The 13,146-nt window shown below is 50.3% G+C and overlaps 1 protein-coding gene across 1 annotated transcript in view; it reads left to right on the top strand.

Moving 5' to 3' along the window:
• Window positions 1-1,644: 1,644 nt before the first annotated feature.
• The window catches only part of SFMBT2 (Scm like with four mbt domains 2), a 205,718-nt gene continuing 194,216 nt past the window's right edge, over window positions 1,645-13,146 (top strand). Inside the window, exon 1 of the mRNA XM_024732290.1 lies at window positions 1,645-1,893. The gene's annotated coding sequence lies outside the window, so the exon portion shown is untranslated. The remainder of the gene's footprint in view (window positions 1,894-13,146) is intronic.

Raw genomic sequence — 13,146 nt, 5'->3', positions numbered from 1 at the left:
AGTCCTTCCTGAGTCTCAGGTGGTACCTCGAATGAACGTGTGACAGGACGAAGGCGTTTTATACCTCGCAGAGCGCCCTCCAACATGTAGGGAAATACAATTTGCCCAGACTGCAAGTGCACTGCGTCTCACTGCCGCCGAAGCCCCCGAGGATCTCCGAGCTCCGCCCAACGTTTCAGTGGAGGGGCCCTCGCGACCGCGTGGCTCGGCTGGGGCAGTTTCCCGGCACGTCTCTCGCGCGGTTCTTCTAGACCAGCCGGGCCCCGCTGTCGGGGAGAGGACTCGCCAGGGCAGGACCCCGCCCGTCCCGCGCGCGCTCAGACTCTGACCTCCTCTCTCTCGGTCCTCCCCGCGCCCTGTCCCCCGCCCTGCAGAGCGTCCACCTATCCTCCGAGGACCTCTAGTGCCTGAGGTCTCCGGTCCGCGAGGACTCGCGGGGGTGGAAGGACGTGGAAGGACGGGGGAGGAAGGGCGGAGCTGCGAACTCGAAGCAGCCTGGGAGCGCAGGGTCCTCTGGCCCCCCGGCCCGGGCCAGGGGAGGGCGCGGCGAGAGACGTTCTTAAGAAGGAGATGGATACAATTGGGAGACTCTGGGGGATTTTACCCCTTGTGGCAATAGAGCAAAAACCCTGACAAAACGTGTCAGTTCTCCGTTTCCCACAGAAATAAATTCTAGCCCCCAGCAGCATCTCCTCGCTCCTTAGTACAGCAAAGCCCACCTTCGGAAGTTCTCCGTCTTGCCCACTCGGGCGTCGCCAGCATTTCCGCATTGGGGACTTTACGTTCAGTCTCTGCCCAGCCGTTGCTCGGGCCGGGGAGCTCCACTTTGTCCTCCCCCCACGCCCCGGGCAACGTGCCCGCGGACCCGCACACGCCGCCGGGAAACCCTGCCTTGCGCCCGTCTGCGCTGACCCTGTTTCACTCCCACCATCGCAGAGGGCCACGTTTTTCTCGGGCAAGATTCCTTTCCCGCCCTACAAGAGCCAGCCCAGGCCAGGTGCCCTCTGCGGTCGCCCCGGCCCGGACATTTCCCCAGGACACGCCGTGGCGACCCTCGCTACCTGTGTCCTGCCGATCTCAGCGGCCAACTGAATTTTCCGACCCCTCTGGGCTCGTTTGCCTGGAAAACCTTTCCCCGACCCCCTCCCGCCATCCCTAAGGGGCCAGGAAATGTTTCAATCTCCATAGAAAAAGCGCAATTTAAGTGCCGGGTGGGGCGCAGTGGGTGGGACGCGGGTCGCGGAGAGAATTGAATTTCTCTCCGCTCGGAACCAGCCTTCGGCGGATAAAGCGCAAGTTTGTGCATTTGGTCCACGGAGGGATTGCAAACCGACGAAACAGAAAGTGTTCCAGTGAGATGCGGAGTTTGCCCAGATTTCCCTGCAGATGGGTGTGCGGAAACGCCTGTGATGGGAACTTTCTGCAGATCGTGTATGGATGGGAGCTAAAGAAAAAAAGGGAGGGGAGCGGGGCGGGGAGGGGGCAGTGGGAGCGTGAAATGTGCCTCTGTGTGTGTGGGGAGGGGAATGTGCCCAGACGCGGAGGCGTCACGGGGGGGCGTCACAGCGGGGGCAATGGAAGGAGTGCGGAACGTCCCGCAGGCTAATTGGCTTAAGACGTTCTGCAAGCGCTTGGAAAAGGTCGTTGAAGGAGTTCGCTGCACACACACAAAATAATAATCTTAAAAAAGAGTGCCGGGCATGCGCACAGAGAGGATGCCATATTGGAATGAGGCTGTAGTGGGAGTCGGCGGAGTGGAGCGGGCGCGCTAGGGAGGCGGCGGGCAGGGAGCGAGCAAAGCAGAGCTAGCGGGTGAGGCCGGTGTCCCCCCACCCCGCCCACGGCGGCGCCCGGGGTCTTGGTCCACGCCGCGGGGAGGACGAACTTCATCAGGTAGGACGCCGCGCGGTCGCTGTCCCCGCGCCCAGCCAGCCCAGCGAGCAGACCTCCGGCCCGCAGGTTGAGCGCGCCGGTCAGCTTCTTTTTTCCAGCTCCGAAAAAAAAAGGGAAGCTGGAGCCAGCCCGGGGGTGGGGGGCTGGAGGAGGGGGTGCTGAGGGAGAGGAGCGAAAGGGAAGGACAGGAGGAGAAAGCGACATTACTGGAGCAGAGCCCCAAAGTCCGCTCTGCGCTCCGGGTTGTCATTTTTGCTCCCCCTGTCCCCTTCCCCCGGTCCCTCGGCTTTGCAAAGCCCGGCCTTGCGGGGGTCCGTCCGTAGTTGCAAAGTGTCCTCCTACCAGGGTGCAAGCTGTCCCCTCCCGCCTCCCACCTTCCTCATTTGTGCGCTCATTTTAGCGACGCAGCCGCCCTTGCTACCCCGCGCTCTCTCGTTGGGGTCTCTTTCTTCTTCTTCCTTTTTTTTTTTTTTTTTTTTTGGTGTGTGTGTTTGGGGGTGCCGGGGGGGGGAGTGGGGGGAGAAGATGTGGAGTGAGGACTGGAGGCCAACCCCCAAGGGGGTTAAAAATCGTGGGCACATTCGGAATCCCCCCTTTGGTAACATTTGCCTGTGCAGCTGAAATGAAATTGTCAGTAGTAGTTTCGGAGCGTGCTCCCGCATGGATGATCTTTTTGTTCTTTTATTTCTTTTCTTTATTATTATTATTTTTTTCTTTTACGTTAAAGTAATATCCTGTCACTTGGGGCTTTCCTGTTGTCTACTCTCATATGACCTTTCAATTACTAATCTGATCTGGCTTGGGAGTTTATTTTTTTACTGTGTGTGTGTGTGTGTGTGTGTGTGTGTGTGTGTGTGTGTGTTGGTAAAATCCGCCAAAAAAACAACTGTAGGAACTGCTAGATATATTTACTGATTTTTGACCCGAGGCGGCGAGAGGGGATTAACCGGAGAAAGGGGGAGCCTTAGGTGAGGGAAGTGGTTGATTTGCGGTGGCCAGACGCAAGTCCAGAGCCCGATCCGTACTCGTGTTTTCTTGGAAGCAACGGCGGGGAAGGAGTATTTAGAAGCTGTGCCAGTTTCAATATGGCGGGCTAAGGTGGCTTTTAAAAACTGAAAATAAAGGTTTTGAGGTGGGAAAAAACCCAACCGGAGGTGCCATCTCTTAGTTTCAACTCTCTTTGACTACTCCAGTAGCTGCTTTAGCGAATTAAATGGGAAAAAAGAGAGGGAATGAGCTGCCCTAGTTTTTTCCGTGGTTAGAGTCTGCGTGTGTCCAGTCCATTGCTAAAGGGCAGAGGGGTACCGCTGGCCCGGACCGGGGCATCCGAGCACAACTGCTCTGTCTGCCTTTGGATCAGTGTGCATACCTGTGTGTGCAGTTGGCGGGGAGGGTGCCAAAGAGATCCACCCTGAATTCGTGTGTGCGTCTTGGAACCAGACCCTACCATGATTTGACATGACAAACTGCTGACACGTGGTGCAAAATACATGAGGGCAGAGGGAATGATTTATTTCGGCTTTCTAGGAGACCAGTTCTCTTTCTCTGTATGCTGGATCCTGTGTGCGTAAAGCCCGGTAGGTGGAGCGGGGAGGTGCTTATTAAAAGGACTCACTGTCCAGGGTTTCGGGTGAAGTCGGACTGCAGACGCCCGTGGGGTTCTGTGTGCAGGGGGCGCGCTGCAGTTAGCGGTGGGGGGAGGGGAGGAGTTGCTTTTGGAGTTGCGCTCTAGAGGCGGTGGGGGATGGGGAGAGCGTTAGCGGAAGAAAGTGTCCCTTGCTCTGATCGGGCTCCGAGAGGGCTGGATCCGCTAGGGGCTTTCTAGGCGAGCGAGCGGGGGTGTCGCCTTGGGCTTTGAGAGGGCGGCGAGGTGCCGGGGAAAGGCCGGCCTCCGGCCCGGGAGAAGGTCAGGGAGCGGACTTTGAGGGCAAAGTCGGAGCTTGTGAGTGGAGCCCAAGGGAAAGCAAGCAAACCGAGCGCCCTTAGTTGGGAACTGGGGTCCCCGACAGGGGTCGCTAGTGGCCAGGATGCAGCCGCGGAGCGGAGGTCGCGTAGCTGTGCCAGCGGGGTGGACCTGGGGGACTGGGGCCACACGGCGGCCGCGCGCCGTCCCCAGGGCTAGGCGAGGGCCGGTCCGGGGGACCTTCTCTGTGCCCGTGGCCTGATGGCGCGTCTTCCTAGTGCGCCAAGATGATTTTAAATCATAGGGTTAAAAAGATAGCGCTGGCCAGGTCTGCAGTTACCGCAGAAACGTGGTCTCTGGGCATTTCAGAGGCCTGGAGGGAGGACCGATGGGGTCAGCTTGTCTTCCCACTTAGACGGACGCCGCGCTGTCGGATAGGCCAGTCCCTCGCGGCGGCCCGTGGGTGGGGCCTGGAGGGAAGCATCACCAAGATGCGAGACCCCGCGGCAGATTTTCCCTCCGACCTGGGCGGCGGGGCTGAGCGATCCGCGACCTTCAGGCCCAGACGCGCTTCGCACCCCCAGCCCCCGGGCCGAGCGCGCGGCGCGTCCCCGGCGCTCCGGTCCCGCGCGTCCCCCCGGGGACAGCTCTCCCGTGGGCTTCGCCCAAGTGGAAACCAGCCTAAGATGGCTCTGTGCTTGTAAACTGCAGTTTCAGCTGGGAACCCCTCCCCTCGTCCTCCTGACGTCGCGGCTGACAAGCGCACAATTCACTCCAACGCCCCGAAACCTGCGATTTTGCACCGAGCTGTGCGGTGGAAGCGAACATACAACCGACTGCGAAGAACATTCCACAGGATTCTCGCAGGGCCCAAGTTTTCCTTCTCTTGGGTAGGAGCGGGAGGAGGGAGGAACCGAGACGAGGCAGGAGCACGGCCGACCCCCGCCCCGAAACCGGGGCTGGGGACTTTCACGCGTATAAAACGCAGGGAGGTGCCCCGGGAACGCGGAGGGTGGCCTTGCGGAGAGATGGCCACTCACAGGGCCGCTCGTCCTTGACCACATTGGTGGTGTCGGGAGTCCGGACACGACGCCGGGAAGCCTGGGCAGCCGTTTCCAAACTTCTGTAGACCTGCTTGCAGTTTCGCTTTCGAAATTTTCGGGATCTTTGGGTTTATAGAGTTGGGTGGGATTCCAGGAAGGGCAGGGCGCCAGGGGCTGGCCTCAGGGCTACTCGTTCCTTTCAGTGCAGAAGTGAGACTGCTCAACCACCCGGGCGTCCCCCGCGGTGCCTCCCTGGACCCCGAGCGCCGGCGCCTTTGAGGGTCTGGGGCTCCAGGCCCCGCGCTCCGCCCCGACTCCGGAGAGTTTGGTCCCCGCGCCGCGTTTTGTCGGTTCCAGCGGCGCAGCCGCGGCGGATCCGAGCCCACTGATGGGAAACTGCCTCCGACGCGGGCAGACCCTGCCTGAATCCAGATCCATCGCCGCCGCTCTCTACCTTCCCTCACCCTTCCACCCTTGCACCGTAGCGGAGGGACCCGGGGGACCGATTGGCGTGTCTGTACCAAGCAAATGGACCCAGGTTTCACCAGGTCGGAGAAAAAGCGAAAACAGGCTCAAATTCGGCCCCGTTTCCTGGGAAGTCTTTGGGGGTGGGGAGCGAGGTGGAGCGGGTAGGTGGGGGGGGAGGGGAGAGGCCTTGGTGGTCAGATAGAATTGCTGGCTAGGCTGTCCCTTGAGATAGGAGATCTGCTACTTTCTCCGTTCGAAGCATTAAATTTGCACACACTCTGCTTCCTCCTTTCCATTTTTTATCTTAGTTCATTGCTGGGACCCTGCCGCTGCCTGGAAGGTGGCTGGGGTGGGCGGGGGACCATACACCCATGCGCACCAGAAACCCTCCAGTCCCCTACCCAAGCTGTGCGCAGAACCCATTCCAGGGCCAGTGGAAACCACTGCCCAGTGGCAGGGCGATTCAGCAGCCCTTACCCCAGAGAAGAGTTCCATCAGCCAATCTGTCTTGATGTGTGTGGTTCTAGAAGTGCCAGCTGAGGCCTGCAGGGGTGACAAAGGAGTATTTCCCATTTCCCATTAGGTTACCCACATCTTGAACCTCAAACAAGCCATCTGCTGGGACATGAATTTCACTAATGATGGGAGTAATTGATCAGAGAGGGCTTTTCCTCTTCATGTTTTCTTGCAGAAATTGTGGACTAAGTTTTTGGGAAACCTTGCTGGTTTCCCCAAACCAGCTCTATGATAACTAGCTTTATGATTCTGGACTTAAAAAAAAGAAGCTGGAAGCAGAAGAGGGACCTGAAGAAAGGGGAAAACCATGGTGATTTTTTCCCTTTTCTCTTAAGACTTTCCTTTGCTGTCCTGGGAGTGCTGTTGGGTCATCAGATCCCATTTTGCCCACTCTAGTTGAGGAGGCATTTTCCACCTTTCTCTCTGTGCCATTGTCCCCAAAGGACTTGCCAAATCTGAGCAAAAATGCTGGGTGATGGAAACATTGCTCTGAGCAGTAAGTGAATGAGACTTCCCTTGAATTGATAGAGGGTGCTTTTGGGATCAGAGAAGCACATGTAGTGAAAATGCAGAAGATTTCAAAGTAAAAGAGTTCTTTTTTTAAAGTAATTTGAACAAAAATAGTCTACTGTGGAATTTGAATTACCTCCAGTTCTAGTATTAGATACCATTTCTTTCTTAGTATTTCACTATTTTTGGAAATTTTGGAGTTCCCGTAAGAGTGTAGAGGCCATAAAGGAGAACTTGTAAAAGGTTCTTGTCCCCCAAAGAAACTACGATCCATAGTTCAAGACACAGTCAGTGTTTTTTTTTCTGACTGTTCTTACATCAACATTGCCCTAGTAGTAACTTACTGTTCCCATTCTACAAGTAAGAAAAACTGGTTAGGGAAATGATACTTGTCATGACAAACCATCTGTGCATTTGTAGTGGTGACCCGTGTTCTGACAGCTCTGTTTTGTAAGGAAGATTCCTGACAGAGGAGGAGATGACAGAATCAGGAAGAAGCCTGGCTTCTAGTTTCAGCGATGCTTCCATCTGGCTGTATGACCTTGGACGAGTTACTGGATGTCATCTTTCTGAGCCTCAACTTCCATATCTACATAATAGGTGCTTTGGACTGGAATCTCACTCAGAGATCCCCATGGTTCTATTTGGGGAAAAAAAAAAAAAAGATCTGTGGTTCAACACATCTATGCAGACCTGCTCAAGTGATTCATCTTTCAGACTCTTGTCCGGAAGGTAGGGTGGAAACATTACTGGCCATCATTACAGAGGATGTCTTTGAACGTAGGTCACTGTGCAAAAGTAACGTGGTTATTGTTAAGGGATGCAAGTTCCACACGGGGTCATGATTTCACTTGTGCTCTGGAAAAGGAGAGGTGTAGAGAAATTGAGGCATACCACTCTAGCCTTCATATATAATCCCAATAATGGCAGGGCCTGGGCCAGCTCATAAAGAATACAGGCCATAAAGAAAAACCTGATTTGAGTTTGCTCTAATAATTCCTAGGACTAGAAGGGGCCATTCCAAATAGCCCTCTCTACCCCGCCTGCCCAGACAGGGTGTGTGCTTGGACCTTATTCAATTATATTCATAGTGCGGGTGGATGGCTGCAGCCTCCAGGTAACCCAGCCAGTGAAAGAATCAGATCTGACCCTCCATTTTCCATTCCTGCCCTTCAGGCTGGGCCACTGGGCAAGTACTTCCTCTCTTTGTAAGACGGATAATGTCCTGGGACATTCTTAGAAAACTTGGTCTTGTTGGCTAAACCAAGTGTTGGCTGTTTGGAGGTCCGTATAAATAAACAAGATGTTTATAGACAGGACAGTGTATCGTAAATAAAGGAAGATACTCAATATAGAGCTTGCGGTCTAAGAGGGAATGTTATATGATTTATATAAAGTTATCAAATAAAATTCTTAAAGGATTGGTTTTGCATGATCAGTACAGCAGTGTTCTGATTAAAAGTTGCCACCATCCTACTCCCCACCTGGTTAGCCCGTAGAGAATTTTAAAACGTGCTAATTCTTCGCTATACATTGATAGTTAGGGTCCTTCATGTTACCAGTAAGATGATACTCACTACTCTAAAGGTTGTGCTCTCTTGTCAGGTAGGTTTCTATTCTTGTGATAAGATAGATGTCTTTGACACTGATTTAAAGAAAGAATCCATTGTGCTTTTTGGTTTCATTCTTTTTGATTTTCTTAAAAACAAAAGTGACACATTTTGGTAGATGCCTTGCATTTGGTGAATTCTGAAGTGTCAGCGAGTGGCAAAGAGCATCAGCAGTTGTGACTACAAAGGAGGGGTTTGGAGCTGGTGGGACGGGGGAAGGTGGGACAGATTTGTATCCTGTGCTATTTTTCCCCCTTCAGTTGTATTGGCTGAGAAAAGATACCTTATAAGGTTATTTAAGCATCCTTTCTCCTAAATTTGGCAAGTTGTTGTTTTTTTTTTCTGTTTCATTTAAAACTGAATTATGAACTCAATCACTTTCAGCTACAATACGAGCATCTGAAATTCCAAGCGCAAGTTCCTACAAAGTCTCATGCAAAAGATAATTCAAACAGATGCTCACTGAAAAAACACACATTTGGATTTGAAAGCGTTGTGGGATTACTCTGATTTGGAATTATCTGTTTACTCAGACTAATATTAAAAAAAATAGTAATACTTATTTAAGCATCTACTATTTGCCAGCCACTCTTCGAATTGTTTGTATTTGTATATCCTCGATTTTATGAGTGTTGTCACCTCCATTTTGCACATGGGGAGATGGAAAGGGAGCCTGAGTCACTTGCTAGCAAGTTTGAGCAAGGGAGAGAGTGAGGATTTGAATCCTAGTCTTAAACTGTCTTGAAACTGTGTATATTGATTATCTGCTATGTGTGAGACACAACCTGGCAATTTAAGTACAATAGCTTATTTAATCATTATAGGTGAGTGCTGGTATCTTTATCGGTAATTTATTGAGGCTTTGGGGAGGTTATACAGGGCCACACAAATAGATTTGTTTTTTTTAAATATTTTATTGAAACAGTAAGACTAGAGCATTTTCCTTTTGCATTCAGTTCAGACAGTCATGGGAGAACAGAGCTTAAGTCACTGTTTTTAAATTTTGAAGTGAAATTACGCGGTGTTCCTGGGTTGGGAAAGAATGTTGTTCATAGTCACGTGATTTGACCATTAAAGCTTTGGAAAGTGTTGAATTTCTGAAATTTCATCTTGATTTAAAAAATAATTGGGAATTCCCTGGTGGTCCAGTGGTTAGGACTCGGTGCTTTCCCTGCCGTGGCCTGGGTTCAATTTCTGGTCAGGGAACTAAGATCCCACAAGCCACGTGGCGCGGCCAAAAAAAAAAAAATTGGCTTTAATATAAGTCTGTTTTCTTCCCCCCTCCTCTCTGGAAGACACTACCCACCAATGAGGGTGAGAATAAGTTTAAAAATGTAGAAGTAGTGGAGAGTGGAAATCAAACAGACAGCATGGAAAGCTGGGGAAGGAAGTATGAATTTTCCCTTCTAAGTAGCATTGGCCACTCGTGAGCACAGTCTCCTAGATTCTACTGAAGTTCTTGATGTTTTATTGGATTATTTTCTTCTGTGGTATGAAACTGAAGATAAAACCCCAAAGCTGTTCTCCCTGGGACGTCTAGGTCAACTCTGCTTCTCTTTGCTCCTGGGTTATCAGCTCCTTGCAGGCTCCTCCAGGGGTGAGTTGACGTCACGCTTGAAGCTGACAGCTCAAAGCCAGCTCCACTTACCGTATGTGAGTGGAAGTTGATTTCACTTCCTTAAAAGTCAAGTTCTGCCAACTCAGAGTAGCTGGATTTTCATAGAAAGTGGCTTTGGCATCATTTTAGAAAGTGCACTAAAGATGGTGTGAATACACTATGGCCAGATAGTTAGAGTGAACCAGTCTTGGGAATTTAGAAACCCCAGTTCTGGTTCAGAGCTTTTCATGTGATCTTGGTCCAGTGGGTAAGACTCTGTGCTTCCACTGCAGGGGCCGCGGGTTCGATCCCTGGTCTGGGAACTATAAGATCCTGCATGTCTCTCGGCCAATAAGAACAACAAAAAAGAGTGGAGTGTTAGAAAAATCTAGGGGGATGGAAGGAAAAGCACAGTGCCACAATTTTGGTTGGATTCCTCTGGTGTTTACATACATTTCTGTAGAGAAGACACTGCCTTTCTAAGGGCAGAGAAGTGGACAAGGGCAGCCTTAGAATGAAGGTACGTGGGGAGGTGGGGGGGGGAGGTGAGGGTTTATCTGGAAGAGAGTTAACCTGTGTCTTTGTGAACCGGAGGACAGAGGTCTTGAAGATGATGTTAAGAAATCCAGAGTGCAGATGTTTACTGTTCCAGGCATCCCACTTGTTTTCTTAATTAACATCATGGTTGATATTAACTTACTAGGTTAAAGTTCCTCTGCTTCTAATCATAGTTATTCTTTTTTTTTGCGGTACGTGGGCCTCTCCCGTGGCGGAGCCTCCGGACGCGCAGGCTCAGCGGCCGTGGCTCACGGGCCCAGCCGCTCCGCTGCATGTGGGATCTTCCCGGACCGGGGCACGAACCCGTGTCCCCTGCGTCGGCAGGCGGATTCTCAACCACTGCGCCACCAGGGAGGCCCCATAGTTATTCTTTCATAATGCATCATCTTTTATTTGTAAACATATAAACCACAGATGTAAAATCACTACCCCAACCTCTAGCTGTTTGTTGCAGGCTGATGGTTGGACCCTATTTTGCTCATTTTGCCCAGATCGATTTGCTAAGGTTTCCACTGATCCGTCAGCCTGATTTTGGTCCTTTTTGAATGCTGCAGGCCTCATCCTGCATATTTTGTCTTTGTCCATCTTATTCTCAGTTCTCAGCCTTAATTTTCCACGTGGCCTAATTAAGAAGAGGCTTTTTAAAGCCCCAGAAGATAAAAAGATGTGTGTTGGAGAGACTTACCTCCCAGGTTTTTTGATTTTTGTGTTTTGGGGGGCTGATTTGTCAGATATTTATCCGGTGGCAGGTGACAGGGAGAGGGCTCTTCTAGCTGAGTAGAGTTCTCGGAGGGGTCTGTCAGCCAGGCCCAGAGTCTTCCAAGAAGCATTAACCTCAGTGTGCTGACGAAACAGAAAAGAAAGTTATGCAGAACATAGCTGGTGATGCTTCATACTGAAGCTGACAATTTCCAAGATCCTTCAGGGCCACACGCCTAATGGATTGAACCCCTGCCAGATGTGCTCCCCTGATTTCAGGGAAGGAGATGTGAACAGCTGGATGCCATCATTTATTTATTTACTTTTTATTGGGGTAGAGTTGTTTTACAATGTTGTGTTAGTTTTTACTGTACAGCAAAGTGGAGTTCCCTGTGCTATATAGCAGGTTCTTATTAGTTACCTATTTTATACATATTCGGGTATATATGTCAATCCCAGTCTCCCAGTTCATCCCACCCCCCAGATGCCATCATTTTAGTGAAGGCTGATGGTTATGGAGCAACTCGTTTTTCTCTGCTCCCCTCTACCTTGGTCTCCAGCAGTCCACAGCACTGTTACTAAAAACAGCCAAGTCTGGAATCAAACCTACCAGCCCTGGTTTTCTGTGTTTTTTGATGTTCTGCTTGGAGACCAGAGAGTGGCTCAGTGGTAACAGAATGTTTGGAGCCTTGAGTTTTGGTTCTTGTCATTTATTGTCTTTAAAACTTTAACTTAAATATGCTTTATTCTTCCCAGCCAGCTGCAAAATGCAGACTGCCCTCTTCCCCTTTTCGTCCCTGCACTGTGAACTACAGCGGCTTTGGGCAGCGTAGCAGATTGTACACTTTGAGTAGCCAGCTGGGCATTGGGGACCCGACCCCCGCTCTTTTACAAAAGCTTTTGGGATCCAGTTTAGACCATGGTGACTGTTTCCTTTTTTGAGCCTTTATTCCGTTGGAGCGGATGCTATATTGTTCTCTCTTACTACATACACTTTTAACCAGGAAGGTCTGGGAAAACCCAGATTTCCTGAAATGTTTGAGTGGGAGGGGAGACTTCAGGAGGCTTCTAGAACAGTCCCTGTGTTTTGCAGACGAGAACAGTGTTGCTTGTTGTTGCAGTTAAAAAGGCCAAGGGTACATTCTGCTAAGTGATGGTTACATTATGGGGTAAAACCGGATCTTCTGCAGTCTTTGGTAGGGTTTGTCACCTTTCCCAAGTTCTTTATAACCAAAGTAAATGAGGGTGTTTTTCTTGACTTTGCATAATGATTTGCAGTTGGATGGGCTCCACTCATTACTATCTTATTATTTACTATCTTATTACTCTAGTACATTTCCTTTCTGCATTTAAATGATATCACTGATACCATGTGATGGGTGTCCAGTTTTATGCATATGTATCTGTGGCTTAAAGTCAGCACCTGAAATGCTCTTCAGTTCTTTGTGGAATCCTCAGCTCCGTTGCAGAACCCTGCAGGCCGCGGTGACTCTCTGGCTGCATCCTTCAGAGGTGGGCTTGCAGAGTCCTGATTGGCACTTTTCATCGTCGGTGTCTTAGTTGATGGCAGGATGACCGCGTGGTATCCCCAAAGCATCACTGCTCTGCATCTGTCTTGCTCGTAGTCATCTGATTCATAAAAATCCCCTCAGAAAATTAGATACTGATGATTAGATGTTATCTGTGCATGTCTAGCTTACAGAAGGGTCCTTTGTAAGATTTCTTTACTTCTTGAGTTCTCATGACTGTACATACAACACATGGGCTAGCTTCCCTGAAATGACTCATATGTACACGTGTGTGATGTGAGATGCAATTCTCCTGTAGAATATGAGGTTACTTAGCTTTCTTACAGCCTTGAATCGATGCTCGGATTCATTCCTCTTCATGTTTGTAGGTGACGGGGAAATCCTGTGTTTGGAGTTTGTCCAAGATGTTAGCACTAAATGTCTGCGTTAATTCTGAAACATCACGCTTCTTTGATAAGGTCCCACAACCAGGCTCTTCTGTGTCAAGTACTTCATGTCAGTCATAAGCTAACCTAAGGTTGGTGTTTACCTTTGTGGCTTGGAAGTAAATTTCTGGTGTAAGAAACCCTGTATCGCTACCTTGATGCAAAGACTGATTGTGTAGTAGATTTAACTGGGTCTTTCAAGGCCTCCGCCGTCTTGACAGTAAATAAGTAGTGAATCATACATAAATAATTGATAGGTAAATAGTTAGTAAATAAGTAAATGAACTTCCAGGATGGGGCACAGCTCGTCTGCAGTTGGGTTAGGTGTTCTCTTCTCTCGAGCGAGTAACTTGGAAGGCTCATTTTCTCATGCCCGCTTCTGAACGACTGATTTT

Source organism: Neophocaena asiaeorientalis, unplaced genomic scaffold (genome assembly GCF_003031525.2).
Source record: "Neophocaena asiaeorientalis asiaeorientalis breed wild unplaced genomic scaffold, Neophocaena_asiaeorientalis_V1.1 scaffold176, whole genome shotgun sequence".
Classification (NCBI taxonomy): domain Eukaryota; kingdom Metazoa; phylum Chordata; class Mammalia; order Artiodactyla; family Phocoenidae; genus Neophocaena; species Neophocaena asiaeorientalis.
Note: the sequence above shows the minus strand (reverse complement) of the source record. Positions and strands in the feature narration are given on the sequence as shown.